Raw genomic sequence first — 23,349 nt, forward strand, 5'->3', positions numbered from 1 at the left:
CTGTCTTGCAATGTAGAATCCAGGTACTCTTCTGTGACTGAATAAAAATCTAATTGATTGAACTATTCCTATTTCCTCAGGGGGTTTCTTCCACAGACTTTAAAGCTGCCTCAAGCAAAAGGCTCAGTGACCTTAGTGTTGACAGGTGAGTTGGGGCAAGGGTTCACTTGTAGACAGCAGAGAAGCCAGGCTTGGAGGAGAACGTGAGGGAGTCAGCAGTGCTTTGTGGTACTCTTCTTGTTTTAATCCCTAGACCTTCCATTCTCTTTTTTGTCATTGATCCCTCCTATTTGTGACTACTACGGTTGCCATGAAAACAAGGCTTTCCACGTTTTTTAAACATGGGCCCAGTGAGGGAGCAGACTTTGGTTTCCCATGTTTTACATTTAGATATCATTGTTGTCTTTTGTTTATCCCTTTCTTTTGTGCTTGTCAAAAAATTGAACATTTTTAAAAATGCTGGCCCCCCTCCAATTAAAAATGCTTGCAAAGTTCATAAATGTATGAGAAGGATTTAGGAGCTGACGGTGACACAATATCTGGTTGTTAGGGCTGTGCCTTTGGAGGTTAAAATAGAGTCAACATTTCATCGTCATCAGAATGATAAAAATAATTGGATGAAAGGAAAACTGAACAAAATCAAATAAAAATTTCTCACAGCAAAAAAGGAATCCTTACATTTTGGAGTATAATGCACAAATGTGACTACATCTAGTGTGTGGTAATCAGCTCCTGTTACTAAGCTATAACAAGCTGCAGAGAAAGCAATAAGCGTCTGCCATGCTAAAGTGCATGTCCTAGTATGACACACTTAGAGAACTGAACTACTTTAGTTTCGAGTAGCCCAAGGTAAAGATTATGTAATGTAAAAGCACAGCTCAGATATAACTGATCCATCAGAATTCTGTAAGCTGTGGTTCTCCTCCCTTTAACATACAAGGGAGAATAAAAAAGTAAAGGCAACTAAACTGTGAGCAGATGAACATAACGGTTATATCAATTCTCCATGTAATCTCTCTACAAGTCGATGCACTTCTTGTATCATTCCACTAACTATTTCATCCCTTGACAGAAGCTTTTCAGCTGCTCCCAAATCCAGGTCTGCGCTGCTGCTTTAACCTCATCCTCAGAGGTGAACCTGCAAAGATGTAGAGCCTCTTTAAGTAGGCCGAAGATGTAATAGTTTCATGGTGTTAGATCAGAGCTGTCGGAGGATGTTCAAGTTGCAGCTGTTGCACTGCCTCCACTATTGTGGCCACTGAATGAGGACGTGCATTGACTTGGAGCAGCAAGACTGTTTTCCACAGCATTCCTCTTCTTTTGCAACAAATTGCAGGTTTTAGTTTCTCTCCAAGCATAGCACAGTACGTTGCACTGCTCACTGACTATCCATCTTTCTGAAAATGCACCAAAATAAAATCCCTTACGTCTCAAAAAAAAGGTTATCATTATTTTCTTAATGAAGGACTATCACTTGGATTTCTTCTTTAATGTAGACTCCATGTTTTGTCTCTTGCTTTTCGGCTCAAAGCGATGGACCCATGTTCAGTTGACCTTGGCTTCAGCTAGACTAACTGCAGAGTTCTGAGCTGTGTCTGTTTGAACTACCTATAAGCCTTTACAAATATGTTGTATTGCGTCAGCTTCTATCCCTTGTAATTCCTGTGCAATTTTCATATTTATTTATCCTCATATTATCACACTCACACTGACCATTTTCACCTGAATCCAACGAAGAAACCAGGGCCAAAGCTGGAGAATGCAGAAGAACTTGATACTACATTGTTGGCTGCATAAGATGCACACAGGTAATTCATTCTGGTAGCCAGATGGGTGATTTTAAACACCGGAAATGAAAGCAAAATATGAAAGTGAAAGGATGAAAGCAACATATAAGGTTAATTAAATATTGTAATAAGCAGTCAAACTACTCAAAAAGGTTTGGGGTGGTAGCCCCATATAATGTCGTCCAGACGCAAACAAAACGATTAGACGTTCATCTAAGGGATCAAAACATTTGATAAACAAAAATGGTTACATCACAGGTATTTATAGGGCAAAATGCTGGCTGAAAATGATTGGACCAGACACGGCGTCACAGCAGAGGGACGTAAGTGACACCATAAGGTTGAGACCGGAAGTGAAATTATCGAAGAGAAACGGGGCTGGCATCTTCATAGTAGGACCAGAAGTGGTATCTTCGTGGGTGGAGTAGCCATTTTGGGAGCTTGGATACAGAGAAGGTAAGCATTATTTTTCTTCCTTGGATCTGAAGATAGAAGGTAGAGGTGTTAGTATCTGACACAAACCCCATGTCTCGCGGGATTTCACTTACCTCTGGGCTTGTTGACGGTTTCCTAAGCACGCGTGTGTGACAATATATACATTAAATGTCTCATAGGCAGAGGTTACCATCACAATAAAATTAAAAACATTTAATATATATTGATGCTAAAGACACTGTGTTCATGGCCTGTCTAAGTGTGCATTCTACAACCATCCAATCATGTAGCAACTTCAAGTGCCAGCTGTCAACATGTCAAGATGGTTGTTGTCAAAGGAAAGTGCCACATAAATTGAAGGACCAAATGGCAAAGTCATTGACAAAATCCAATAAATGTACGGTTATTAAAACATTTGTCACAGCCAAATAGTCAACTGAAAATATATTGAAGACATTGACTGCCAAAATAAGAAAACCAGGTGCACAAAAGCAGTGATCTACTTTGCAGGAAGAAACAGTGCAATCTGTTTGGTTACAACAATGTGTTTAAACCAAAACTTTTGCAGTCTGATTAGCCTCAGAGTTTTATTAAACTTAAATGACTTGATTGGTTAGAAGATGTAAGTGATCTAAAAACGTGAAAATATTGATTGTATAAATTAATTTTGTAGTTAGTCTAATATAATTGTTTGTTTTTTTGGAATTATAAATCACATCACACTGATGGATAATTGAAAACTATTATTCTGCATTTGAAAAGGCACTAAAGCTTCCTAACATTTGCACAAACCAAAGGATACTGAAGTCCATAATGTGATAATAATATGAAAATTCAGATAAGTCATGTGCAGTGCAGAATATAAAACAACTGAATTTTATGCTGAGCTGGGGCCAGTCTTTGTCAAAATTGTATGAATGTTATTGTACTTGTTACCTGACACATGAAAAAGTGTTATGGGAGTTCTTTTACAGAATATAATAGTTTTGGAAAGCGGCAGTTAAAGTTTTGAACGAGGTGGATCCATTTATATTGTTGACGGAAGGCAGCACAGCTCAGAATGAGGTGAATCTATGATTTAGTTCATATGTATGAATGTATTGCTTCTAGTAATAGATACTGTATATGCAAGGTGCAATAAATTCTGTTTGTGTATTTGCACCAGCTTTAAGCTTGCCTACTGTTTGTACTGTATATATTTTCTTTTTGACAATTACTATATTAGTAGGAACAGCTGAAAGAACTTTCAGCAAACTGTTAAGTTAATGTCATCCTCTTACACAAATTAAACCTGTTAAGTACAAAAATGCATTTAAAAAAAACTATTCAATAAAATATTCCCACATTTTATTAAACTTTTTTTTTCTTAATATCTTTATACTTCTTTTCCTTAATATTATATGGGGGGCCATGGGCACCCTATGTACTATCTATACTACTGCTCTTACACCAATAATTATGAAGTGCTTTGAGAGACTGGTGCTCTCTCACATCAGATCCACCATCAGTTTGTCTACTGTATTATGTAAACCAATCTACAGAGGATAGTCTCAATTGCAATCCATATGGTTTTGACGCACCTGTGAGAATCCCATTTGTGGATTTTAGCTCTTCATTCAATTCCCAAATTCCTTAAAAACTTGTCAGCTCGTTTGGACACTTCTCTCTGCTTCTGAGTCATGGACATCCTCTTGAACAGATAACAGCGCATCAGGATTGGGAAGGGATCCACACTTCTACCTACATGCTGAACACAAGAACCCCGCAGGGCATCATATTCAGCCCATTGCTCTTTAGTCACTTTACCCATGGCTGAACCTCCATTTATCCTTCCAATACTATAATTAAATTCAATGATGACACAATAGACTAAATTTCAGATGGGAGGAAGTAACCTTCAAAAATTAAGTGGAGCTCCTGACTGAATGATGCAAGGACAACAAGCTGATCCTAAACATTATCTAAAACAGAAGATCACCATAGTTCTCAGAAAAACAGATACCATCTCTTCCTCCACATGGTGTGCAGAACGTCAAGTTTCTTTGAGTTTACAAAGCAAAACAAATGCCACGGTCCTTTAACACTTCTTACCTCATCAAAAAGAACCAATAGAGACTCTGCTTCCCTATGAAACTGAAATAGGCCTAACTCGTAGTAACAACTCCTCATTAACTTCTACCACAACACCATCAACAGTATCCTCTCCCACTGCATGACTTTACGGTTTGGTAGCTCATGGCCACCGAGCAGAAGGATCTGCATTGTGTAGTGAAGGTGGCTCAACGAATCATTGGGACAGGCCTCTTGCATCTGTATAGTGTCTATGTTAGTGACTGAAAAAGAAAGCTACCAGCATCATCAGAGACACAGCACACCCAAAACATTTTCTATTTTACCCACTACCATCTGGAAGGTAGTACAGGGTTATCTAATTCCACACAAATATATTTTTCAGCCTAAATTTTTCCTGAAATGTAATCTCTATTACCCCTATGATCAACTGCTCAGGACTGATTTATTCTCCTTTTTGGACTGTTATTATACACACAAATTATTAATACTCCAAGGTAACAATTTAGTTTTTATTGCTACTTATTATTTTATTCTTATTATTTTTATTTTATATGTATTTATACTGCTGCGGTGGGATGGCGCCCTGCCCGGGGTTTGCTTCCTGCCTTGCGCCCGGCGTTGGCTGGGATTGGCTCCATCTGACCCCCGTGACCCTGTAGTTAGGATATAGCGAGTTGGATAATGGATGGATGTATATATACTGTATATATATATATATATATATATATCAGGCGTACACACTCACTGCACCCCCCACCCCCCTCGGGGAAACGAACCTCAGACGTCAGCGTCAGAGGCGAAGCCTCTAATGTTGCACCACAGCGTGTAGTTCGTTCATTTGACAGCATGTAGATCGAGGTAATTACATTCATGGCATTCGTAGTCTGAATCACAATCTGATTGTATGGGTGGTTACCTACCAGGTAACGCTTGTGCCTGATAAGCCCAGAATTAGGACGAAACACGTGTTGCATACTCTTTGCGTTATCTGACAGTAAAACTATTTCAACCATTCTATGATCTGCTTCTTGCAACTGAAAGAGGGCACCGTGGCAGATGTTAGCCGACTTGCTCACCAACCACAAGCGTTACCTGGTAGGTAACCACCCATACAATCAGATTGTGATTCAGACTACGAATGCCATAAACAGTCCAAAGCAGGACTGACTAGTAAGGTGAGGTGGTTGGATTTTATAGATGGTGGGCAGGAAGAGACGGGTCCAGGAGGGAGTTGGCAAGTTGGCAAAAATTAGGTCAGCAGGAGGGCATGGTCAGGAAGGTAGTGCGGGAGTTGGTTGTGGTGATCTTTAGGTAAAGGAGAAGAGACATTAAGTGCACTTCATCAATCCCTGACCCCGCATCTTACCCTCAGACTGCCTCCCAAGCGCACGTGTGTCAAAATTATGTTAGCATTTCAATGGCAGAAACAATTTATTCACAAAACATACTTCATATGTGCAAGATGATTTACAGGAATGTCTCAACCTGTTTGCCATCATGTTCAACACATGTACCATATATAGCACATAAATTGTAGGGGGAATTGCAGGCAGGGGGAATGGGTGGAGAAGAGTGTCAGGAGTAATTTGTGACAGAGGGTATCAGCAAGAGTGAAAGGGAAGGTCTACAGGACGGTAGTGAGACCAGCTGTGTTATATGGGTTGGAGATGGTGGCACTGACCAGAAAGCAGGAGACAGACCTGGAGGTGGCAGAATTAAAGATGCTAAGATTTGCATTGGGCGTGATGAGGATGAACATGATTAGAAATGAGTACATTAGAGGGTCAGCTCAAGTTGGACGGTTGGGAGAAAAAGTCAGAGAGGCGAGATTGCATTGGTTTGGACATGTGCAGAGGAGAGATGCTGGGTATATTGGGAGAAGGATGTTAAGGATAGAGCTGCCATGGAAGAGGAAAAGGTGAAGGCCTAAGAGGAGGTTTATGGATGTGGTGAGAGAGGACATGCAGGTGATGGTTGTAACAGAACAAAATGCAGAGGACAGAAAGATATGGAAGAAGATGACCTACTGTGGTGACCCGTAATGGGAGCAGCCGAAAGAAGAGGATGAAGAAGATTACTTGCATTTTCTACATGACATAGGCAGCACCATTTTGTCGTCTTTTCAGGAAGGCACTGACATTTTGTTATGGTTGCCATGGGTGGGTTTCTTTTGAACAGGCACTCTATCTGCTCTCATCTGTTTCCATGTCCTTTGTTCAACTGTCCCTTTCAGAACAACACCCTTACTTCTTTACTTTGGTCCACATTAATCACGTGGATCCATTTGTATCCACTTGATCAATGCACAGTGGGGTATTCAGGTATCCTTTGGTACGCAATTACTGTTCTTCTGGTTTCATAGGATGTCATAAAAACACATCTCACTCTAGTATACAACAGTAATTCGCCTGCATTTTTTAATATCTGGCAAGATGGGTCAATAGACTTATAAAGTTAACACATCCTGGTTCTCCATTCTGCATGAATTACCAAAAACTAGGATTCAGTAGGCCTGATGGGGAAAAAGGGAAAATGCAGTTAACTTTCATATTAGCTAGCATAATAATTAAACAGTTTTAATAGAATATTTGTTTGTCCCTATCAGGTCTAAGCACAAGAGAAGAAAATACTCGGAGTGGACCTAAATAAAAGTGAACAGATCTGAAGAAATTAAAGCTTTGTATCTTTGTGAATAATATTAGAATAAATATTCCCACTAAAAATGTATTAAATGAACATTTAAAATAGCACGGTGTAAAAAAAAAGTGTGGGCAATATGTCAGAGCTCTTTTCCTTTTAAAAAAACAGAACATAATCCATGGGGTTTTACTCATTTTGTTGAAAAAAAAAGAAATTTTCAGATAGGAAAAATCACCTCCCACACTGTTTCCTATAAACAAGGATAGAATTTGACTTTTACCTTCAAGCACCGTATGATTCAGTATGTTTTTTATGTTAAAAGCTCCATGGAAGCATCCCCTTTGTAAACGCATTGCCTTAACAGACCACAAATAATCAACTTTTTCAAAACTTAACAGAGGTTACAATTAATGATATATTTTTCTCTTCAAGTTAAAAAAATGGGCTGTGTCTAAGAAATTTGCATAATCTTTTCATATCTGTGTGGGTTGTCTTAGAGGATTCCAGTTTCCTCCCACATCCACAAAGTCTTGTATGTTAGGTTAATTAGTGTGGGTGTATGGAAGTATTTGAACTCGCATCCTGTCCAAGGTTGATCCCAGCTTACCGCAATACTAAAATGGCCCAAGTGGGTTGAAATGGATGGACGGGTGACCGGAAGATTAAAGAAGCCTGTGCTTCCACAGTCGTTCATAAAAACACAGTTGAGAGTAGAAATATAAATGCATGCATTGTATCAAAATAGGCAACCAAGAAAAACATTTGGTGCCAACTAAAAATTATCAATTGATTGTAAAAGCACTTTAAGGCTCCTGATGGCACTTCTGGGAACTTGCTGGTACATGTCACCACCTAGTGGTGTTACACGTCATTATGGGTTCCGAAAGGAATGAGTTTTATTGGTGCAATGCCAGGGAAGCCGGCCTAGTCATAAACATGGGTTCTTCAGCACAACACGTAACACACTTTAAAAGAAAGTCAATTTTTTAGACACATGACTTCAATATAACACTTAGCAAAGAACCATTTTGTACCTGCTGCTTGTACTTAGTGTTGCTATTTAATAAGCTTCACCTACCCACTACTCCCTAAAAAAACCCCATCCGATATCAAAAGACATTTAACATAACCTGTTTCTTACCTTGGCTATAGTAGTCCTTGTAAATCATTTTATCACATAAATTATTTCAGTTATTTAAAATACTTTGCTTGTTACATTTTGAAATGCACCAACTATAATGAACTGAGATATCATTTCAAGGTAAGAAAGATTTGTATCAATTCTCTACCTTTTAACACAGACATACTATTTCAAATTTTGACAGTACACTAAGATACTACATCATGATGTCTCTTCCGAATCTGAAAAATACGGGCTAAAGAAGACATGGTGGAGTCAAGAAGTATGACTTTCTTTTTAAATCACTAATGTTTAGAAATCCTGACTTAAGAACTGTAATACCAACATCCATAATGCAGTGATGCGACTCCAGAGGCCTTTTAACCAACTTTGAAACAAAACAAGTTATTATAAATATAAGCAAAATGTTCTGAAATGCATTATAATGAGATCTTACGTTGTAAAGATAAAACACATTTGCATCAATATGCTATATTTATGTATGACCTAGAATCCAGCTGTATTAAATATATATATATTTTTATTTTATCTCATATTTGTACAAGCACAAAAAAATGCTTAAAAATATATACAGAAACTTAAAAGAATAAAACACTAATAACCTAGCCTACCTTTATTAGACTGACCTACAATAACGCTATAATACTTCACTAGCTGCACCAGTGCCATGTCCAGTTCACCTTCCTCATACTTCTCTCTTATCTCCCTCCTTGCAAACTTTCTCATTATCAAACAAGCAAACAACCTTTGTTTTATATAGCGCCTTTCTACTGAACACACTTCCAAAGTATATATACATAGTACAAATGTTTACATACATGTTTTTCACTTGGAGCCCAAGAATAATAAGTTTCTTGTTTACGGTCAAACAGTGGATTGGTTTTCTTTTTTTCTTTGCCTTCAGCTAAGCATTCAATAAGCTGTGACAAAGATCAAAAGTTCTCTATTTTTTGGTGTACTAATTTGACTAAGTCAGACCACCAGCCAGCAGCACACATCATCCTGGCCATATGCTAGAGGCATCTCTTCTCTATTGACTGGAGTCATCTTGGTGACATTATGATCAGATTTATTATTAAAGCAAAACACCGGATTAGTGCATAGCAGCTTTCAGAAACACAGCATGCTACTGCCTAGGGTCATTATTATGCATCTGAAATTCTGTTCCCTGAGATCTGTATCAGACTTAAAAATGTGGTCATGCTGAGAACAAAGACAGAGAGATTTTGTGTCATGGGAAACATTTAATCCCTAACATTTGCAGTAGTTAGCCACTTACCAAACACTTTGAAAATCATAGTTTTATGAAATTTTCCGCTTGTGAGTCAAGTTTACAGTATTTTAAGAGAAAAATAAGGCATACATACTGCAAAAAGAAAAATAATATGTGGTAAAAAATATTTTATTAATTTTATTTATTGTATTTCAAGACATTTGAAGTCACTCAAATATGTGATTTGGTTGAGTTACTAAAACAAGGTCTTAGGGCTTGGGAGACACATCACACCATCAGCTCATGCAGTATATTTTTCAAGAGGAACTCTTTCATTACTGTCAATTCTGCAAAATGTATCTGCATCGTTGTCTGCCCATTTCTACATCCATTTTCATTTTAATGACACACATATTTATGAACATTAAAAAATGTGATTTGTTCATGAAAAATTAAAATAATGAACTTGTCATAGTTTACTCTAACTCCTTGTATGACAAGAGATGGGAGTTCAGTGAAAACAAGAATTCTAAAAGCTTCAAAGGCTTCACTTTTGGGAGGAAGCTAGAAGTGCATCAGCATTGACAGAAGGGTCCACAAAATATGAGAGAAGCACCCCAGAGAAGGGTATTGCTTTTTCTGGTTTTCAACAAATCAAGATTAGAAAAGGGGCAGTTTACCTTAGACTTCAGTTAGGTTTAAAATTCTGAGAGTCATGCATTTTTATGTAAAAGTTTTTTCCAACGCTCTTTTGACCAGGCAGAAACTTTGTTTATTTGTCTGTCTTACTAATTGGCATTTATTATGTCATTAATAGTTATTTTATATGCATTTAAAAACTTAATGAGTAGAAAAATTTCCAGTCTTTTTCTCTGGTGCTGGAGTAAAGTTTCTGTAGTGAAAATGGCAGAAAAATAAAGGAGTTCAGTTATGTCTTATGTTCTAACCATTTCCTTGCAGCGAAGTGAAGTGATTATATAAAGGCCTGTTTACCTTTACCTAGCATTTTGCACTAGCTAAAGAAGAAAAAGATGGGAAAATGTCAAAGTATTAAAATAATCAAGGTGAGGCACTGACCAGCCCTAAAGAAGCTAAAATAGGGACCACTTACAGTGGGAGAAATAATTATTTGATCCCCTGCTGAATTTGTAAGTTTGCACACTTACAAAGAAATAAACAGAATAATTTTTATGGTAGTTTCATTTTAATGGAGAGACCCAGAATTCTGGCTAGGTTGTAGGGGATCAAATACTTATTTCTCTCAATGACATGCAAATCAATTTATAACTTTTTATGTAATGTGTTTTTTCTGGCCAAAAAGAAATTACTCCCAAGAAATTATAGCTCTGGAACAATGACCCTCCAATTGCCACAATCAGATACCAAAAATGACTCTCTTCTACTCTGGTGGTGAGAAACATGAAGCCAGCGTTGGTTTCATGGTTGACATTCAGACAATGAAGTGCGTGATCACCTTTCAGCCGTTTCAGAATTTCTCACAGTCTTGACCATAAATGGCACTATCAAAATGCATCTCATCTCGATCTACGGACTGATGGAAAGCAGTCCTGATTTGGTCAAAGATGAATTCTACGACCAACTGCAACAAACGTTGGACACTATTCTGCAGACCGAAGTTATCGTACTTGCTGGTGATTTCAATGCCCACATAGGCATGGATTGAACTGGGTAGGAAAGCATGATGGGCTGCTTTGTATAAGGGTGAAATCAATGGAAATGGGCTGTGTCTGCTTTCCTTCCCAATATCCAACAACCTCATCATTGGAAGCAGCCACTTCCAGCACCCCCTCAGACATCAACTCACATGGTGAAATCCTACTGGCAAAGACTCGGCAGTACAAAACTACATACTGATCAACTCAAGATTCCGATCGTTGGTCAGGGATTTACGAATGATGAGAGGACCTGACTGTGGGTCAGACCATTACCTTGTCCACTCCAAGATCCAACTTCGCCTGCATCACGCCAATCAGAAAGCTCAACCATTAACCTGCATCGATTGAAAGTGCCTACTAGACCCCATTTGAAAGGAAGAATTTCAAATCACATTAGGCAATCGATTTTTGTCACTAGCAACATTAAATGATATCAATATAGAAGAACAACAAATATCCAAAGTCATTATGGACTGCGCTAAATTACTATGCCTATCTATCTAGCACAAAATGCAGGCATGGATATTTGATGAATGTCTGGATATGGTAAAGCATGAAACAAGTGAAGTTAGTCAATCATATTCGATATCAGACGCTCAACCAAGAAATCTGTCAACGTATGAAAGAAGGGTGTGAGTCGTATTAAAGGTAAGTGGCCATTGACTAAGAAGAATCCACCGCAAAACACGAATATCACAGACTCTACAAAACGCTTAGGAAGCTAAACAGGAAAAGCTAAGCAACCATTGATAATATCAGGAAGAGCGATGGAACCGTTGTAAGATCACCAAATGAGTGCTTGGAGCGATGGAAGTTCTTTGAGGACCTATATATATAATCAAGAACCTCCACAAAAACCAGCAGCAGACCCGCAAGAACTTACAATGTCAGACGCAGAGCCAGTTCTCGATGAGGTCAAGGCGGCCATCAAGGCCTTGTAGAACAGCAAAACATCCAGTTTGGACATCGTAACTGCGGAATCAATCAAAGCTGGCAGAGACTGCTTACTTACTCAACTTCATACACTCCCCCAAACAATATGGCACACAGAGCAAGTCCCAACAGCATTAAAAAGGGCCATCATTATACCAATTCAGAAAAAAGGTGACAATCAAGACTGCAAGAACTACCATGGTATCTAGTCTTCTTTCAATCGTTGGCAAAGTATTCATGAAAGTCCTTCAATCTAGACTGCAGAGTCACCGCGAGCAGAGAAGCTGCGAAGAACAAGCTGGTTTCTAACCAAATTGTGGCTGCAATGACCAGGGGCCTCATGTATAAACGGTGCGTATGCACAGAAATGTTGCGTACGAACGTTTCCATGTTCAAATCGTGATGTATAAAACCTAAACTTGCCGTAAAGTCACACACATTTCCACGGTACCTCATACCCTGTCATACGCAAGTTCTGTGCTCAGTTTTGCAGACTTGCAGTACCCAGTGTCAAAGCAGTGCTACTGTTCCTGTGTGGTTTATCTTTCTTTTTCAAATCCACATTACTGACGCGGGTTTATAAATACACTAAAACTAAACGCATATTGTTTATTAGTGTAATGCATCTGATTGTAATTAACCTGAAACAATATAATGTTCCAGGGAATATCCATAGTATTCCAAATACCATAACTGCTTTAACATTCTTACTGTCACTGCAACTTCTTTTTCTTCTTTCAGCTGCTCCCGTTAAGGGTTGCCACAGCGAATCATCTTTTTCCATATTACTTTCACTGCACCCCTCGGAGTATTTATATCACTGTATCTGAGTTGGGAATCACAGGAGCAGCTGATTGGAAAGAGAATTATCGGGATACAACATCAAGCACATGCTGCCTCAGCCACGGCAAAACGCTTCAGAGACTTTCCTGTACGGAACTCGCGGTTCAGAAACAGTTTCATCCCAGGAACTTTAAACACAGTCAATCAGTCCATCAAGTGCTCCTTGTAGAACTGTTTGTACTTATAAGTACAATTACCTCACTGTAATCTTGCACTACAGTTATAATATTGCACAACCTGCGCCACTTTATAAAGCGTGTATTTACATATGATGACGACATCATTTTTAAGATGAAATGCAGTAAAATATCTTGATTATATTATACAGATACAACTTTAACTTCATTTAAATAATCTGTATTGTTAATAATTAAACATGTGAAGACACGGTGCCGCAGTGCTAGCTAGTTCACGGATTGATCCTACCTCGTGCTGTATTCTTGCTGGGCTGGCATGACACTGGAAGGATAGATGGATAGAATAATTAAACGCATACTACGAAGATATTTCAATGTTCCTTAAATGTTTTGAAGAATCGTCGTTGTAAGCTTACAGATGGCCTAATGTCTGTTACAGAGCTGATTGTGTGGTGATTGGGTATTTGGAGAAAGAAAAGTAAGGACAGGAATTGGAGGTTAGTTTGTTTGAAAGAGACAGTACTGCTGCAATAATTTCATCGAAAGTAGCGCACAATCACTGCGCCACCGTTTTCCCATTTTTAATAACATCCTTTCATTCCTATCATCATGAAAAAGATATCACGTATACATCTCAGTATTTTTATTATTCAGAGAGCTGTAATATCATGAATGTAATGTATTCTGTGTCCTGTCGGAAAAAGAGAAAGCGGGAAAGCACGTAGTGTTTTGTACACATAGAGCACATAGAATATCAAATACAAAACAAAGCATTTAACGTGCTACTTTAGTTACAATGGGATTTGAGAAACTAGTAAATTAAACGATTTTAAGATGAAGTTTATGATGTTCTACTTTAATGACAAAATAAACTACGTGATTAAAGTGGAAATTTCGAGATTAAAGTTGACATTTCGTGCTTTTTTCCTACTGTGTGCCTATTTTTTTTTCTCTGTGCCCTAATAAGCTTTCATATGACACTCGGAAGGTGGGCTATGACTCACCTTTTCACGGCGACTTTGATATGAGACAACTCCTTTTTTATTTCGGGCACTGTGCAAATTTGTGAACTTGTGCTTTCGAGTTTCTACGACACTCTGACACTCGATCAACTTCCTTTTGTTGATTATACCACTGTTTAAACCAACAAATAGTATGTTTTTCTTTGCCTCCACTTGGTATTGAAATTCTTATATTTTCCCCCGTGCTTTTCCCATAAGGCTGAGCTTCAGGGCTATTTATATTGGTTTGCATATTCAAAGAGCCGTAATTGTGGGAGGAGTTGGGGCGGGACAGCAGGTGCGTGCACGAGCGTTACTTTTCACACTGATCAGGATTTATGTAGCAGAAGAACATGGAAGTTTGCGTACGCACAGATTCCTGCATCTGGATTTTTCTGTGTGTACGCACATTCCTGCTTTTGTGCTTACGTCATGTTATAGTGTGAGTTCTACGCACGGCGTTATACTGTACATGAGGCCCCAGATCTTCACCATGCAGCAAATCGTGGAAGTCAGAACTCGCTGTAGAAAATGAACTGTTATTGTTTTCATTGACTTCAAATCAGCATTTGACTGCATCCACTGGCAGGCACTGTGGGCAGCACTGGAGAGGGAACACATTCCCCAAAAATCATCACACTCCTCAGATCCAGCTACAATGGCTTCACTAGCCAAATAAGGATCCGAAATGAATTATCTGAGGAATTCAGCATCTGGACCAGAGTCTGTCAAGGGGACGTTGTGTCACCACTCCTATTTAATATTGTCATTGATGCAAAAATACGGAAAGTATTCCAAAGCACGTGCATAGTTCAACAATGAAAATGAGCTTATCACAGTGCTTTTTTTACCGACAACAGTGCAGTGGTGACCGATACTCTTTACCAAATTGCCCAAATAGCCCAATAATATTGTCTGGATTAAATAAGCAGCTGCAGCATTTGCCTCATTCAGATGCTACCTGTGGAAACGAAAGAACATCTTGACGAAGACCAAAGTTTGCCTCTTCCAGACTCTTCTACTAGCAATACTGTATACTCATCTGAAACATGGACACTACTCAAATCTGACCTGGTCAAACTGAAAGTCTTCCACATGCAATGACTATGTAAAATCCTGCATGTCTCTTCGTAATTGCATCCAAAACAAAGTAATTCAGCAGAATCGTGGATGGCAGCCAACAGTTGAAGGTCAAATCCAACAACGTCGCTTACAATGATTTGATCACATTTGTTGAATGAGTGGCAGTCATCTACCACACAAAATCCTTTGGTGGCAAAAACCCAGCCATTGGGAAATCCAACATACTGCTCCTAAACAAATCAAGGAAGACCTGAAGAACTCGAGAATCTAAAACAACAAAGCCAGAGACATTGCCAAGGACCTTCTGGCATGGAAGTGACTTGTGTCTGAAATCTGAGCTCCTTTGGCACCCACAGCAGCATACTGGCTCAAAAGACACTCTCGGCCAGATACCAGCTAGGGACCAAAACAAAAGAAAAAAGATATGCAAAGTCTAAGGTGTACAGGCTGAAGAGAAAAGAAGATAGGAAGTACTGTTCCTTGTGGTGCTCCAGTGTTATCATCAGTATCAGTTGCCAGTGTCACATCAGTATCAGAAACACAATCGTTGAGTCTCACAAACTGCAGTCAGCCTGACAGATAGTAAATTATCCAGGTCATGACATGCTCTTCCACCTGAATATCTCTTGAGTTTAGCCCATAACAGAGGATGGCAGGATGGTACTAAAGGTCCTGGAAAAATCAAAAAACACAATTCTCACAGTGCTGCCAGCTTTGTCCAGGTAAGAATAAGCCTTGTGGAACAGATATATAATGTTGACTCCTGAAAGCTAATTCATTTGGAGTAGGTGAAATTTAATAAGCATTTCATAAGTGGGAATGAAACTTGAACACATCACTAAGACCTAGAGTCCAAACAACAATTGAAACAATAGAAGAAGGATTCTCTTCAATGCCAATGAAAGTCAATATCTAAGCAAGTGCTGACAAGATCAAGTACACAATTTTTATGACGCTAAGGGTGTAGTCTTAATTAATTTTATGTTTCATAAGGCCAACATATCAGGTCAATATTAAAATGATTTGGTTTCCTATGTGTGGCGGTTATTCAGGGAAGTACTGTCGACCATCTCCCTTTTGATATACATCAATGTCTCCATTCATCCTACATAGGTTAAAAAAGCTGCATTGCAAATAGCAGATTACCCCAGGGGTTTTCCTGATTCTCACAACAATGACAAAAGTGCCATAGCTTGGTACCTTGGCATTGTAAAAAATATCTTATAAGATAAAGAATGAGAATGTAGAGTTTAAAAAAAACAAATTAATGCACTACAATTTTATTTTTTTTGATTGGTTTATTCAGTGCACTTCATTGTTGAGATTTCAAGTAATACAATTGTGTACCTGTATTAATGAACCCTTGAAACACTTTTGTAATCAGTCTACTGCATTTGTTTTTGTGAATAATGGTGTTAAGCTTTGATAAAATCATTTTTCACTTTTTTTTTCATTAATATCGCAAAAAACATCTCCAAGGAGTGAAAACCCTCTGGCAATATTCAGTAATAAATTCACTTGCTCAATTGTCAGTTTTTTGGTAAACATTCCTGTTTTGTGTTAGAAGGGTTAATATATGGTACTTCAGTTGCATGTGTCTTATCAAGAACATGTCCAGCATGTTTCAATTTCCACAGTCATTCAGTTCATGTGGAAGAAAATTGTGTTACCACAAATAAGCAAATTGGTTCTGGCAGCCATTAACAGGCTTTCAAATGTTGCCTCATTAACACATTATTTTCATAGATTTAAATTATCAGCATTATGATAAACTGCTGTTATTAGTACAGATATTTGTGTTTGTGCTATATAGGGTACAAATAAATGCTCTGGGGGACGATTATACAATTTTGTTTTCTCAGTTTGTCCTTCAGTCTGGATTTTATTAATTTGTAACCTCAGAATGAGCACGATACCCCTGAGCCGCTTTTATCATATAGAATAATTAAAAACTCTACAGTATGTTAATTGGAATCAGCAACAATTTGAATGTTAGGTTATCATACAGTATGCAAATAAAAACAGAACAAGTCAGCAGATTTGTATTCTTTTATATAAAAGCACCAAAGTTTGGAAACAGTTAACTTAAAGCATCTTACACTGCTTTCACCTCTAATTGTAAACCCTCATGGCAGCTTCTTCAGTTTTTTACCAATCTAACCAGGACAAAGAAGTACAGAAAATGAGATCTGACATGTAGTTGCTAATTTTTTCTTCTATATACTGACCTTAGCTGGTTTAATTTGAAAATAGAATATCATGTGTAAGTGGTGATGGTGTATTAATTATTTAAAACAAGAATTACATTACAGCTAATTGCTTTAGAAATGTAAAACTCCTAAGATGAGGAACTTAAATCCACTGAAAATTAAGACACTATATTTTTCCCTGATTTGATCAGTATTCACATTTCTTCACTAATTAAGAGTTGCTTTTTCCTACCTTACAAATACTGAAAAAAATAAGGGCAAGTTCTTGAATAACAGAATTATTAATTTTTACTGGCACATTGACAGCGATTTTTCCTGCCTCATGTCCTGTGTTTGCTGAAATTGGCTCCAGCTTCCCCACAACCCTGCCAAAAAGGATGGATGGATTTTATCAAACAGTATTGATTATTGTAATGCTTCAATTTCAAGATTTTCAGTTTTTTCAGTTTCTAAGCTACAGTTAATTCAAAATGTGCAGCATCGGGAATCATAACCAAAACTAAGAAGTATAATCACACAACTCCAGTTCTTAAATCTCTCTACTGTTTTCCTGCTAAGCTCACAGATCATTTTAAAATCCTCCTTATTATATATAAAGTGCTAAAATGTATAGTTTCTCCTTACATTAAAATAAAGTTACAATATATGTGTTGCAGAGGAGGTGAAGACCTGTTTTGTACTGGAATGACCACACAGCAATACAAATTATGAATACTGAAGGAGATACACTTTGAATTTAAGAAAAGACTCTGTCAGTCCCACCAATAAATGTGACATTGTACTATTTATATATATATAAAAAAGTAACTGAGTTCAAAAAAGTTTTATGTTCTGTGCAAAGAAAAAGTTTGAAGTTAAAAGTTGAAAAATAGGGAGAGCTACAAAACTGTACCCCTCTTGTGGAATACCCTTACTTTTAAGTGAGACAGTGGAATGGTAACATAGAGATGAAGTAGAGCACCAGTGATACACAAAAAACAGAAGTACAGCTACAAAAAAACCCACAAATCTCTAAAATAGACCTACATTGAATATTAAAAGACTACATGCAAATTTTGAAATTTCATCTGCTCTTGACATCAAGTTTTAAATCAAAACAAATCAGGACAGATTTCTTCCTGTCCTGATACGTTGTTGTAACCAACAAAATTTAAGTGAAAATAAACTCATTTTTGGTTAAAAAATAATAATAAATAAATAAATATATATGTTTTCATTTTATTTGCTAATAGTTCAAACTCTTGGTGGATACACTTTTTGCTTTGATTACAGCAGTAACTCATTTCAGATGGGTCTCCATTAACTTATCATACCTGAATTTGTAATTCTTTGTAAAATAGTTTAAAATTATGCAGACTGTTGAAGAGCCTCTTTAGGGTAACTCATTATATCATCTTCAACTGGGGAATTCCAGAATATCAATCTTCCTTTTTAAAACAATTTTTGGCTGAGTTATGCATGTTTACTGAAATGTTGAAAAGTAAAATTCATACTTAACCTTACTTTTCTGGCAGAGGGCACCATATTCTGTATCCAAAATATCCTAATATTGAGAGTTCTTCACTTCTTTACTAATCTGACCAGAGCATCTGTTCCTGATGAAGAGTCCCACATACTGATGCTGGCACCATAGTGCATGACCATAGTAGGATGTTGGCTCAAAAGGGTCTGAATTGGCATCATCTGCCCATAAGTTATTTTCTTACATGGCTTTAGGAAAATGTGTTTTAAAAACATTCCTGATATTCTAGTTACTATATCCTGAAGCTCAAATTATGCCAGCAGCGGACTGTTAACTACTAGATTCATGTAGCTCTTTTAAAGTTGCCATTAGTCTTTTGGTAGCCTCCCTAATGTGATTTCTCCCAGGAATAAGTCATGGAGAGATGCAGGATTTACACAGTATCTTGTGTAGCAGTATGATCTTTAGAAGTCATACATTTTTTTGTGCAGCTCTTAATGGACCTTTCTTGGTTTAAAGTCTGTTTTGATGTATTGTATCTTACTTCATTTAAAAGTTCATAATTTTTATCACGATGGTCCTTGCCATTTCAGGCTATACTTATGACCATCTCCTTGGAAATCCCTTCCAGAATTCCCCCAAAGTGTGCCTGTTTGTGATGTCACCCAGGTGACTTGTTAAAGATTGGTTCTGCCAGTTTGGGGCTATCCAAGCTTAATGAATTAATCTAAAAAACACTATTTTCTTGATTTTCTGGATAATGACCCTTTTGATCCTTTCTTTTGACCTCAAATTTTTGATTGTGTTATTTGCTTTGGCCTATTGTCTAATTTGGCACATTCCTTGACTATGCATCTCCCAGTAACTTTTCATTTTTTTCTTATACTGTCTCTAGTGTGTCAGTATATGTGGTCCTGGGGCTGTCATATTTCTTCACCTTTTTTATGTTGGTCATTACAGTGCTGTATGGTATACTGTATGTTATGCCTCAACATTCTTTTATATATCACTACTGATCTATACCTTTCAACAAAAAGACACCATAGATCTTCTTTTAGCCTTTTGTGGACCATGTTTATCTATGCAATAGGAAACCAAGAAAGCTTTGGGGAAGCCCAACAGCAACTTTTGATATTATTTAGGGTTTATGAGAATCTCCTCAATGTCATGTGAAGGCAAATTATTGTAATGCTTCAATTTCAAGATTTTCAGTTTGTTCAGTTTCAAAACTGCAGTTAATTCAAAATGCGCAGCATCAGGAATCATAACCAAAACTAAGAAGTATAATCACACAACTCCAGTTCTTAAATCACTCTGCTGTTTTCCTGCTAAGCTCAAAGAAAACTTTAAAATCCTCCTTATTATATATAAAGTGCTAAAGTGTATAGTTTATCCTTACATTAAAGGAAAATTAAAGTATATGTGTTGCAGAGGAGGTGACATTTGTACAAGATCTGGAATCTGACTGATTAATTTTAAACATGGCTTGCAACTCCCATAGTAAAGCATATGCTTTAAGGCAAGCTGCCAGTTTTTTAATCATTTTTTCAAAAAATTGGCCATTTGCTTTTAATTTATATATAGTTGGTTAGAAGATGGAACTAAAGGTGAAAAGAGGGTATGCTGTGATTTCAGTAAGAGTTTCAAAGTTATTGATATCCGCTGCATGTTTATTGCGGGCGGCACGGTGGCGCAGTGGTAGCGCTGCTGCCTTGCAGTTATGAGACCTGTTTTTGCTTCCCGGGTCCTCCCTGCGTGGAGTTTGCATGTTCTCCCCGTGTCTGCGTGGGTTTCCTCTGGGCGCTCCGGTTTCCTCCCACAATCCAAAGACATGCAGGTTAGGTGGATTGGCGATTCTAAATTGGCCCTAGTGTGTGCTTGGTGTGTGGATGTGTTTGTGTGTGTCCTGCGGTGGGTTGGCACCCTGCCCAGGATTGGTTCCTGCCTTGTGCCCTGTGTTGGCTGGGATTGGCTCCAGCAGACCCCCGTGACCCTGTATTCGGATTCAGCGAGTTAGAAAATGGATGGATGGATGGATGTTTATTGCTAAATTTCATTTAATCTATCTATGCAGTTTTAATAATATTAAATTATGCTGTTTATTGGAAAGTTGAGGCACACAAAATATGGGAGAGTTCCCATTTTTTCACTCCACCCAAAAAATGATCCAGGACTGCATAAGCATTGGCTGTTAAAATTTAGTGGCAGACTTACCCATCCATCCATCTATCCATTATCCAACCCACTATATCCTAACTACAGGGTCACAGGGGTCTGCTGGAGCCAATCCCAGCCAACACAGGGCGCAAGGCAGGGCACCAGCCCACTGCAGGCAGACTTACCCTAGATGTTAAAAATGTAGTTGCTCTACACATGTGCACATGAGTATTACACTTACAAACAAAAGACTAACATTTAATGTTTATGGTGTCGTGTCTGTTTCAATCAAAATAGAAGCCAGATCACGATTAATTTGAAAATCAATTTTCAGGATGGCTGATCAGAGTATTGAGTTAATTATGAGGGTCAAAACACAAAGTACAGCAATCAGCAAACAAATCACTTGGCAAAGCTAAACTAGATTCAATTTAAACAAATCTTTGGGACAGAACTAAATAAATTCTTTCAAATGAGCTGCTCAAGAACTAATTTTGCTTTGCAGAATGTTTATTTTACATAATGCTTAGGCCTTCTAAACAAACGGGTCAAACTTAATTAAGATGGCTGCCATGACATGTATGGCCCATATGCCTAGCAATATGCAGTATCATATTTACCAGTTTCATAAAATGGTAGCAACTTTTGACATAACTGAAAGGAAAGGTAAAATAAACAAAAATAAAACACTAGGAAGAATGGTGTGTGTTTAGAATTCTGACATATGGGGAACTTACATGAGTTTGCTGCTCACCAAAAGAATAAAGCTACCATTCTGATTTCACAATTTTCAAATTTGTAAATCCTTAAACATTCATTAATCCTCCATTCTCCCAATTATTGAACAATTCCACACAAGAATCAAAAAACATCTCTCATCTTTGTGGTTTTTAAAGCTTTGCTCTTGCTCTTAGCTCTCCTCTCTTTCTCCTGAGTGGAAGTTGAATTCTGGTTTGTAAAGTTTGACTTGATGGTATGTAATGTTATTTTCTTTGTTGTATAAGTTAGACTTGAGCATATGGAATGTTATTATCTTCAAATAATATTAAAAAAAAAATTAAAAAAAGAATAAAAAAACTAAACTATAGACATTCCAATTTCATTTATTTTACATCTGAAAAATGAGAACTACCAGATGATGCTGATACAGAGGAAATTAAACAAATTTCCTCTAGTGTCATTTTCAAAGTTTATTAAACTTAATAAAGTTTAAGTCTTATACATTAAAACAAGGAGTGCCTATGCTCATAAAACTTAGAAAATAATGGACTGTAAAATACTCACCAATTGAGCATACTGGAAATGCTGCTCAAATCCTAGAAAATTCAGATCATACATAGTATTTTATGAGGTTCAGGCATTCCCTTGTGCATCTAAAAGAGATAAAAAGACAGACTCAAAGAACATGTGGGAATGAAAATCCAGAGGACTGATGGTCTGTTTAAATATTTCAGTTAATTTCCTTCACAGCCATCTAATGTTCTCTGGCACTATGTGCCATATTTCAGTACAGATGTTAAATATAATGAGAACACAAGAACATAAAAATTATTAAACTAGTGAAAGGTTTCTCATCTAAGATTTACCTTTCCCTGCTATTAATCTGAACTGGCTTTGCTGCAAATACACTATGCCACATCAGAGAGAGAGAAAGGAGGTGATATCTGGGGAGATTCAGGCTAAATAACATTCTCCTGATTGTATACTATCACTCTAAACTCTGCACTTTGGTATGGATATTAAACATGTTTAAGCCTTATAGTCCTGAATCTTTTGTTTTGTTACATTGTATTGTTGCACTGGTTTTGGTAATGTTATGGTGTATGTTAAATTTATGTTGTGCTGCCTATGCACCTGGAACTGTAAGGAACAAAATTTCACTCAACCCAAAACTCAACCCTAAACTGGATTAAGAGAGCTTAAAAAAATGGATTGATTGATTCGATACTTTATGTCTGCTTATTTACAATACATATAGTACCACATGTAATAGAGCATGATTTCTGCTTTGTTCTGTCGCCATTTACAGAATGCAGAAATGCAAGTGTAAAATATTTTGGCTGTGCTGTTGACTAAAAAAACAGACAGATTGTGTGTAGGAATAGAAAATACAAGGATAGGCAGGTTTTAAACGCTGTTTACCTACTAGAGACAAACTAGTACTGTTATTTTCATCTAAAACACTTCTCCTGCCAAAATTGAGCACATGCCAAAAAATTTGATTGATCCTGAAAATGAGACTCCCTATTTAGTCTGGATTTTTCGAGTAAATGTAAAAATAAAAACTAAAAAAAAACATATTTAAGCAGACTGGTTAACATGATTCTTTTGTGTACAAAATAATTTCACTTTAATATCAACATTTTAATATTAATCAGTTAACAAATCAAATTTGTGACTAGCAAGAGGTGCTGCCATTGCAATACAGTGTAATTCAATAAGTAGGAGAACTCCTATTAGTCTATATGGAGCACTTCAGCTACTAGAACCAACACATTGAGCAAACCCCAACTTGGAATAACTAGTATGGAAGATGCAAATTAAAACAAAAAGTGATG

General features: G+C 37.4%; 1 long non-coding RNA gene across 2 annotated transcripts in view; it reads right to left on the reverse strand.

Annotated features, from left to right (window-relative positions):
- Positions 1 to 1,936: 1,936 nt before the first annotated feature.
- Positions 1,937 to 23,349, reverse strand: part of LOC120525587 — a 33,687-nt gene continuing 12,274 nt past the window's right edge. The window contains exons 2-4 of one of the 2 annotated variants that reach the window (XR_005632972.1): positions 22,076 to 22,164; positions 3,803 to 3,969; positions 1,937 to 2,269 (exon numbers count right to left, since the gene is read on the reverse strand). This is a non-coding gene — a long non-coding RNA (uncharacterized LOC120525587). The remainder of the gene's footprint in view (positions 2,270 to 3,802; positions 3,970 to 22,075; positions 22,165 to 23,349) is intronic. The other variant, XR_005632973.1, reaches the window with a different exon arrangement.

The sequence above is a fragment of the Polypterus senegalus genome, chromosome 3 (genome assembly GCF_016835505.1).
Source record: "Polypterus senegalus isolate Bchr_013 chromosome 3, ASM1683550v1, whole genome shotgun sequence".
In the NCBI taxonomy this organism is placed as follows: Eukaryota; Metazoa; Chordata; class Cladistia; order Polypteriformes; family Polypteridae; genus Polypterus; species Polypterus senegalus.